This window comes from Barbus barbus, assembly GCF_936440315.1.
Source record: "Barbus barbus genome assembly, chromosome: 11".
NCBI classification, from domain to species: domain Eukaryota; kingdom Metazoa; phylum Chordata; class Actinopteri; order Cypriniformes; family Cyprinidae; genus Barbus; species Barbus barbus.
The window spans coordinates 11890798-11901302 of NC_136739.1; positions in this window are offsets into that span (position 1 = coordinate 11890798).

Below are 10505 nucleotides of genomic sequence, written 5' to 3' on the forward strand. Positions count from 1 at the left end.
GGGGCTTACTGCATCCGCAGCCACAGTCACGCAGCTCGGATTGCTTCATATGATACCACTCTAGAACTGGTTACACTCCCGAGTCCCAAGATGGGCATGACTCTGCGGTACACATCGTGTGACCATCACGCCAATGTGTTGCCACTCATTCAGCCCCTGGTTGGACCTTGCCTTTCTACGGGCCGGGTAGCCCTTAGAACAAGTGTCCCGGCATGTCGTTGTCATGGCGAATTCCTCCAGTACAGGCTGGGGCGCTACGATGCAGTGGACCGCTGGTCCCTGGGGAAGTATGACCTGGTCGTTAGGTTCCTGAGGGGTGCCGAGACTGTATGAGTCATTATAATCAGTAATAATATCCTCACTGAATGCAACAAATGCCTCGTTTATAGCGTTTGTTTTAGTCTCGTCGCACCGGGACATGTCATCACAACATGGTAAGGGCAGAACATTTCCGTCAAACGCTTGAGGTGTTCGGCCAATTACAATGCACCGGATAGCTGGCCAATCAGAGCACACCTCACTTCTCAGAACAATGAGCTTTGTAGAAATCTGCACGTTTCAGAAAGGCGGGGCATAGAGGAGCAACAATAATGTACAGTGTGTGGAAAATTATGTTTTTTGAACCTCGAACCGCGTAAACATTGCATTACACCAAATACACAAAATAATGTTCTTTTTAGCAATATAATATGACCCCTTTATTTTTTTCCAAAACTATACAGTAAAATTACATGGAAATTAATACAGTAATAGTCAGGGTCACTGTGAACAGGAATGAATTGAAAGAATGAGTTAACCTATAAAGGAAACACTTTTATGCATGTTTTAACATGGAACATGATGTAGAAATGCAAGAATACACATGATTGGAGTGAATCTGCCTTTAATTCTCTTCAAAACTATACATTAAAATAACTTGAAAATGAATACAGCAATAGACAGGGTGACCGTGAACAGGAATCAATTGAAAGAAAAAGCAAACCTATAAAGGAAAGATTTTTGTGAGTGTTTGAAAATGGGACATGATGTAAAATGCAAGGAAAGGTTTTTTATGTTTGATTAATTATGAACGCACACTGATTTTTGGGGTGATATTCTTTACTTTTCTTCAAAACTATACAGTAAAATCAGTTGAAAATTGATACAGTAATAGTTCGCCTCACTCTGAACAGGAATCAGTAGAAAGAATGAGCAAAAAAAGACTTTTACACTTAAAATGACTTGAAAATGGACACAGTGATAGACGGTGTCACTCTGAATATATATCATTTGAAGGAATGAGCTAACCTATAAAGGAACACTTTTCATGAGTGTTTGAATATACAGAAATAATCCAAGTGCAACAATGGAGTTTGATGTTTGGGGTGAGTGTGCCTTTAGTTTTCTCCAAAACTATACAGTAGAAAATTAATACAGTGGGTTACTCAGAATACATATTTAATTGAAAGAATGAGCTAACCTATAAAGGATTTTTTTCATGAGTGTTTGAATATACGGAAATAATCTAAGTGCAAGAATGTTTGGGGTGATGTTGCCTTTAATTTTCTCTGAAACTATACAGTAAATTGGCTTGAAAATGAATACATATATATTGGTAGTCACGATCAAATACATTGATAGTCAGGAACAAATATTATGAGCTTTTTTATGAGTGTTTGAAAATTAGACAAATACACATACACACACAGACAAACATAAAAAAAAACATTTCTTAACATTAATATGATAATTAATGTACAATACAAACTTTTATGTACAAAAATAAAGTATTTGCAAACATTAAAATCAAAAGTGTAAAGGAAACGCCGGTATGACAGCCTCTTAACATCTGTTTAAACCTCTCTCAGCACCCGTACCGTAAGTGCCCGATTAGACGCGCAAACAAAAAAGGTGCGGCTGGCTTGACCGTGTTTTTCAAAGCGCGGCTGGCTTGACCGCAGTCTCAAACGTAATCTTCCTGAGTGAATAACGTTACACAAGCAACAAGGAAAGTCGTCACTATTGTAGGTTAGGCTGTGTCCAAATTCAGGGTTGCATCCTCCTTAGGATCCTTCCTACCCGGTTGAAGGAGGAGGGATCCTCAGACGTCCGCAAAACCCGGAAGTCTGTGTTTGTGAATTTGGACAGCCTACCCTTCTTTCAGTTCCCTCCCTTACCCGTTGCTCATATCCTGTCGCCTAGCAACCGTGACAGCGCCAAGCAAGAAGCGGGAAAATGGACAAACAAAGAGTTATTCTCCTCATTTTAATTCTTTTGGAAGAAATAAAGCAATTAAATAAATTAAATACTTTCTTTGCTCGTTGTCGGAGAGTTTTTTATATCAGACTACAAGACAGTCACATCCAGGTAAGCCATTATAGCCTATTTTTATTTGTTTTTAAGTATTCTACTAATTTCTCCTACAAATTCATTGAGCCGAAGCATAAACTTTAGCTTGTTTTGTCAGAGAAACTCCTCTCCCACTCCGCTACCGCTCGCTTCGTCCGCCATTACGCTCTGCCGAAAAGAATTATGGGATAGGTAGGACGGGAAAGGATCCACCACACCCATCCTTCCAATTCGGGGAAAAGGAGGATGTATTTGTGGGCCGCATTTGAAGGATCCTACGAATTTGGACAGCCTTCGTCGCGGCGCTGTGACGTAACATCCTTCAAATGAGTACTCCGAAGGATGCAGACCCTGAATTTGGACACAGCCTTAGTAGTGTTAAATAGAGGGGGAAAACTACGGAGCCCCTTAGAGCTCATGGTGGTGGAAAGATTTCGGGGTGGGTGAAAAAAATTTGGGGTGGGAGGAAAAAATTTTTTTCAAATCTTTTGCGTTCTCTCGCAAAGCAAACATCTTTGCGAGAGAACGCAAAGTTTTGTGAGGGAACGCAAACATCTTTGCGAGAGAACGCAAAGTTTTGCGAGGGAACGCAAAAGTTTTGCGAGAGAACGCAAAAGATTTGAAAAATATTTTTTCCACCCACCCCGAAATCTTTCCACCACCATGAGCTCTTAGGGTCTCCGTAAAAAACAGCATTTTACATTTAAGTTATTCTTAACCTTGTTAACCGTGTGGTTGTTTCTGATCTTAGACGTACAACATAACATTCTTTACATAACATCCAGTCTAAAACACCAAAAAATATATAATGTTGAATTATCAGCAAATGTCTAGTATTTCTGGAGCTTAGGTTTTTTTATATATATATAAAGCATAGCTGTTCTTAGCACCATTTAGTTAAATGTAATTTGCTATTATTATTTTGCATTGAATGTGATTCATCTAATATTCTCCTTTTTTGTATGTAATATTTATGTTGTGTTTTAAACAATTAATGTCAATTTAGTTGGAATGTAACACTGCACATGTCAAACTGTTTTTATTTATATTTTCATAGGTTTGGAATGCAGTGTAAGCTTTGCAATTTTTCCCACAGTAGAAGAGAGGTCCTCTTGAAACACTACAGGCTTTGGCACTATCAAGGGCGATTCTGGCAGCATCCTTGTTTGTATACTGACTGCGTCTGCACTTTTAAAACTGTAGGTGCGTTAAAAACACATTTGACAAGATCGCACAAACACACTGCTGAAGTTACTGACCACTTTAATTTTTCATGTGAGTTATGTGATTTCAAAAATGTTTGTCAGCCATCCCAGTTTTTAAACCATATCAGAAATAATTTGAGGAGGCATGACACAGTCAATTGTCCTTTTAAAGATTGTGAGCTGACAACCAATGTCCTTTCAACTTTTAGTAGCCACGTATCTCGGAAGCATAAATCTCAAGGTTTTGAAGATTTTAGCTCTTCTGTTACATTGCGAACTGATCATTTGGAAAGCAATGAAGAGACAGGGTCGGAAGATTCGGGAGATCCTATGCAGAATCCGCAGTCAAATGTTACTGATGTCACTAAGACCTTTGTTCATCTTTGAAACACAATACTTTTTGTTGGTACTCTCCAAAATGGCACTAAGGGTGACGCGGAGGAGAAGAAATCTTGAATAAAGGTATTTTAGATTTTTTTGCACACAAAGTATTCTCGTAGCTTCATAAAATTACAGTTGAGCCACTGATGTCACATGGACTATTTTGTCAATGTTCTTGGTACCTTTCTGGACCTTGAACGTGGTAGGACGCTTGCTGTCTATGCAGGGTCGGAGAGCTCTCGGATTTAATAAAAAAAAAAAAACGTATTTGTGTTCAAAAGACGAACAAAGGTCTTACGGGTTTGGAACACAAATTAACCTCATATTAAGCTTTCCCATATACTTAATGTACTTGATTTATTTTTAATCAGAATTTTGTTTTACAGAATATGCGGCTCTGTGTTGTGTTGGCCCCTGATAATATTAGGAGGCTGGATATTTTGGAAAATCTCACTTCGGTTGAACACTTGAAAACAATTCTTCAAGAAAGGCTTGAAATCAAGGATGATTTTCTGATTCAGTTTGAGGATCCTGCATTTGGAAATGAACTCTGTAACTTGATCAATATAACAGAGCTTCCACCAGAAAGAGCAGTGCTGAAGATACTCCAGAAAGTACCTGAAGAATCAAAACCAGAGACCTCCATTTCTTCTTTAGACACTGCCAGTATGTCCTCTCCATCTGACAGCTCAAACCAGAGTTTCCCCTTTGTGTCTGTGAGACAGCGTGAAAATTCTCAGTGGCCATCTCCTTTCCCGATTCCCAAGTTCTCTTATGATGTTGAGTTGCGGCTTGAGAAACTGAATTTTAAAGAAGATGGAACACTGCTCACAGTACCAAGAGAAATGAAAATGGACATCCTGGATAGCATAGCTCAAGCTATTTTTTAATTCAAAGCTTAACCAAACAATCAAGAGTTGGAGTCTGTGTCTGCTGCACTGATGTTAAAGTATCTATGTCTGAAGGACCCAGGCTCAGGAACAGGTTATCACAGCTGGACTATGAGCATCAAATATAAGGTTGGGAACTACTGTCAGAAACTATGAACGGCAGGTTGCTCTGAAGTCGCTGTGAACCAAAAAAGAGTGAACAATGACTCTAGATGTTTAAAGAAAGCAAAGAGATGCGAGATAAACTTTCTCCCAGACAGCCCAGTAGGGCAGACAGATCGTTCCTTAAAGAAGGAAAAAGATGCACTACAGGAGGAAAGGAAGAAAAACATTTCAACATGGCAGTTGTTGACTCCAAAATGGAACTGACATTCTCTCTGAGAAGGAAGGAGATAGTTGATGAAGAACCTCTTGTGTCTGATGTCTTAAAACAATGGCCAGCATTGTTTTTGGAAGATCAGGTGAGTTTATGTATTTGAGATTATTTATTTATTTAAAGATTTTACTAATAAGAACTTGTGTAGTCTTAATTCTTACTGTTCACTGTGTATGTGTATGTGTATGTGTGTGTGTGTGTGTGTGTGTGTGTGTGTGTGTGTGTGTGTGTGTGTTTTAAGGTCTGTGCCGAGTTTTACAGAATTACACAATCCAACCTGAAGAGTGCTTTTTTGTCTTCTTTGCATCAAAGATGATCATGTTGTACCGATCACGTGGTGGAGCCTATGGAGATGAAATGAAGACCCTCCTAGACCAACTTGATCAAGTAATTATTTAGCAACTTAAGTAATTACTTAGTGTCAAATCATGTAAACATATTGTAAAATTTGTAACCTGTGAATGAGCATAATAGTGGCCCGTTAAAGGTAAGTTTGGTTGAATATAACATGCATATAACTTTTTCTGTGTCTTTCAGGCTTCTGATGTGCTTGCCCAAAGGAATGCTACAGCTCTCAAAGGTCTACCTTTGTTTATGAGGGAAAAGTCTGGAAACTTCCTGAAGTCTTGCCTGGTAAGTGTGTGTTATCAGTCTGTTATCAGCATATGCTTTTGTCTGGTGTCCGAAACTAATCTGCTAACTGTTCTATAAGCCAAACGGCAGGGGAAAGAGTAGAATGGAGGAGACAAAGTGTTGGCAAAAATGTATTTATTGAATAATCCTAGTCGCATCCTTCTGTGTGATGTGTCTGACAGCACAAATTAAAGTGTTATATCCAAGCAAACACAATGGAAAATTACGGCATGTGTGATTTTTGGGTGACCTATCTCAAACAATATAAAAAGCTCTTTGTGGTCCAGCAGAATTCAGTCATTTAAAAAATGGGTTTTGATTCTGTCTTTATGCTGCTTTTTACTGCAGGACACAGACCCAGAAGACACTTGCACAAAAGGGATGAAGATGGGGGTCTTAACTGTCGTTAAAGATGACGTTGCCACCATCCATTCAAACCCAAATATAAGGTGCGTGTCTGTAGTTCTAGAGGAGCAAGTTGTGCTGGATAATGTGCAAGACCTCCCTACAGCTGTTGCTCTCCTATTTGGCTTGATTTATGCCCTCAACATTAGCTTTTTTATCCTAAAAAACTAAAATACACCTTTGAAACAATTCAGAAAGTGTTTATTGGCCTTGACCCCCAGTGCTCTGCAGGAGTCCAGTCCTTCAAAAACAAATAGTTAAAGTTTAAGTAGCTGCAGTTTATATGGCTAATCAAAGGTGCAAGTACTGATTTGTTCCTGTTTGTTCAGTAGCTGTATAACAGTACAACATATGCCAAAGACAGTTTTGAGTTTTAATGTAAGGTTTTATGACTTTCAAGTTTTCTTTTAACAGTTGTAATACTTGATTGCCCTAGTGCATGTTGAAACTCTGAAGTCTTGTTTATTGCTGCAGCATTTTAAGATTGTTATTCTGGCACTTTGAGAACAATTTTGTTGCTCCAGCACTTTAAAGGCATTACAACATTTAAAGAATTAAGATTTTTGCCTCTCTTTTTGCCTTTAATTTTATTTAAATTGTATTTTATATATATTTTTTTAATTATTATGATGAGTGGCGTAGAACTATGTCTGAGTCCAATTTTTGCATTGCATGCTGACAGAAAATGTGTCGCTTGGCAGAATTGTCAAATAAATATTTTTCTGTAAAAATGACAGTCTTTTTTATTGTGTTTACAGTATGATTTGCAATCTGTGTTTGATTTTTAAAATGAAGGCCATACAGGAATCTGTGGAAAAAGTTTGAATGCAAAATTTACAGCTGTAAACTAAAAGAAGAAAATTAAGTTGAACCAACTTAAAAAATGAAGGTAATTTGCTGCAAAGCTTTTTTGAGTTTACTGAGCTTCAGGTCTGTAGTGCTCCCTACTCATTTCTTAAAGTTCACTCAACCCCCTTTTTAACTTTAAACAAACTCATGATGACTAGTTAGATGTGCTTACTGAAGAAGGTATACCTAACTTAAACTAGCAGTTTCAATCAACTTTCTACAATGATTTGGCATAACTTTAACTACAGAAGTTGAGTAAACTTAAAATTTCTTTGCAGCAAATTACCTTCATTTTTGAAGTTAACTCAACTTTTTATTTTTTACAGTGCATTTCTGTTGATTTAACTGGGTTAAAAATTGGGTTGCTGTTCAAGGATAAAGCAGAAAGTTGAGATCAAAGTCTTTTTGTGTCCACAGTGCATTGTGTGCAAAAGCTTAAACTTTCATGTTCATATTCATATTCATGTCATTTCACAATTATGCCATCATTAATAACACTCCGTTTATCCGTATTTAAAAGGACCAAGTCACCACTTTAGTTGAGGGGCCACACACGATGAAGTCATGAGAAGCTAATGCTTAGTTAATGATGAGTACTGTATTTGGATGTCAACAGAATTTACAAACTATGTGCTGTGATTGGCCAATGTTGGGGTCTGGTCACCACTTTAGTTGAGGGACCACACACGATAAAGTCATGAGAAGCTAATGCTTAGTTAATGATGAGTACTGTATTTGGATGCCAGCAGAATTTACAAGCTATGTGCTGTGATTGGCCAATGTTGGGGTCTGTCCATTTACTGCAGGCTATATGAGGATAACATCAACATGCTTGAAAACTCATAATTAATGAAAAACATTAGTTCTCACATTAATTGACATACTGTTCTAGCCTGTATGCATGCATGAGGTAAGTAGTTTTACATGCACAAAATAATGCTATGTTTCTATGCATTGTAAGGGAATTGACAGTTAAAACCCGAGGACCAGGTGTTGAATGAAGACCAGGAGTCAGAGATGCGAACAAAAAGCATCCAATGACGAACTTCTCCACTTACTCAGGAAAAGATGACGACACACACATACACAGACAACACATATCTTCTGTTCAAGGTGGCCTATCTCTGGCAAGAGTCTTATCAGCATTCAGCATGGTTCATTACACGCAAACTATGCTTGTTTCTTTTTAGAGTGTAAAAATACAGAATAACGCAGCATTATTTAATATCTATTATGCAAATATCAGTTAAATTGCTCAGTAAGCAATTAAACAATATCTTAAAACAGCAGAACACATAAATGTCACAGTTGTCCCAATCACTGTTGCTCATGTAGAAGGGAGATCACCCTGACCTAATCATGGCACTGTGACCCTATGAACAGAATAGACTTCAGTATGGAACCAAGTCAATCATCAAATAATCTAGGAGGTTAAATTCTGATCAATAATTTGATTAATAAACACACAAGAAATAATTAAATAATATTATTGTGAAGAGTATGGTAGATCGGCATCCACTCCTTCAGCATGAATTCATGATGATTCATATACCAAAAGTATAGATTTATCCACAGTGGATAGTAAAGGCCTTTTTTTTGTGAACAAAGAAAACATCATGATCATGCGTAATAAATCTTAAATCACGGTGATGTACCCATCTTAGTTAATGTCTTAATTAATGTGTTGTTCATCCATGAAGTCATGATAGAAATACGTTGAATTCTTGTTAGTTCCTGATAATTCATGAGATATTAATGCATGAAGGAACGCATAATTCATGCATGAATTTATGCATGAATTCATAGTAATCTGTGTACCTTTACTGTATTGTGTTACCGAAATCTGTCTTCTGCTTTGCAAATAACATTACATTTCATGAGAAAGAAACATCTTTCATGTATTTAAGCTTTACTCTAAAAATTGCATAAAACAACTTTCTCTCACTGAGAAAGAAGCTTTTCAGCACCTGTGGCCTTGCTTTCTCTTCATTTGCTTAGTTGCACTAAACACAGCATTAGTGTTCTTAGAAGCTCTAAACTAGTGATTCTCTGCAATGAAGCTCTAACATGACTTGCTCTGCAAAAAAGCTCTAACAAATGAAAATCTGTCTTCTGCATTGCAAATAACGTTACATTTCATGAGAAAGAAACGTCTTTCATGTACTTAAGCTTTACTCTTATACATACTCTTATAACCACAGCATTAGTGTACTTAGAAGCTCTAAACTAGTGATTCTGCGCATTGAAGCTCTAACATGACTTGCTTTGCAAAATCTTTTGCTTAGTTGCACTAAAACAGCATTACTGTTCTTAGAAGTTCTAAACAAGTGATTATGTGCAATGAAGCTCTAGCATGACTTGCTCTGCAGTCATTTGCTTAGTTGCACTAAACACAGCATTAGTGTTCTTAGAAGCTCTAAACTAGTGATTCTGTACAATGAAGCTCTAACATGACTTGCTCTGCAAAAAAGCTCTAACACATGAACATCTGTCTTCTGCATTGCAAATAACATTACATTTCACGAGAAAGAAACATCTTTCATGTACTTAAGCTTTACTCTTATAATTGCATAAAACAACTTTCTTTCACTGAGAAAGAAGCTTTTCAACATCTGTGGCCTTGCTTTCGCTTCATTTGCTTAGTTGCACTAACCACAGCATTAGTGTTCTTAAAAGCTCTAAATTAGTGATTCTGCGCAATGAAGCTCTAAGATGACATGCTCTGCAAAAAAGCTCCCAAACATGAAAATCTCTCTTTTGCATTGCAAGTAGTGAAGTGACAGTGAAGTGACATTCAGCCAAGTATGGTGACCCATACTCGGAATTCGTGCTCTGCATTTAACCCATCCAACGTGCACACACACAGCAGTGAACACACACCCACCGTGAACACACACCCGGAGCAGTGGGCAGCCATTTTATGCTGCAGCGCCCAGGGAGCAGTTGGGGGTTCGGTGCCTTGCTCAAGGGCACCTCAGTCGTGGTATTGAGGGTGGAGAGAGCGCTGGACATTCACTCCCCCCACCTACAATTCCTGCCGGCCGGAGACTCGAACCCGCAACCTTCGGATTACAAGTCCGACTCTCTAACCATTAGGCCACGACTTCCCCATTTTTTTTCTTCCCCAATGTCTTTCCCAACATTACATTTCATGAGAAAGAAACGTCTTTCATGTACTTAAGGTTTACTCTTAATATTGCATAAAACATCTTTCTCTCACTCAGAAAGAAGCTTTTCAGCATCTGTGGCCATGATTTCTGTTCATTTGCTACGTTGCACTAAACACAGCATTAGTGTTCTAAGAAGGTCTAAAGTAGTGATTCTGTGAAATTAAACTCTAACATGACTTGCTCTGCAAAAAAAGCTCTAACACATGAAAATCTGTCTTCTGCATTGCAAATAACAGTACATTTCATGAGAAAGAAACATCTTTCATGT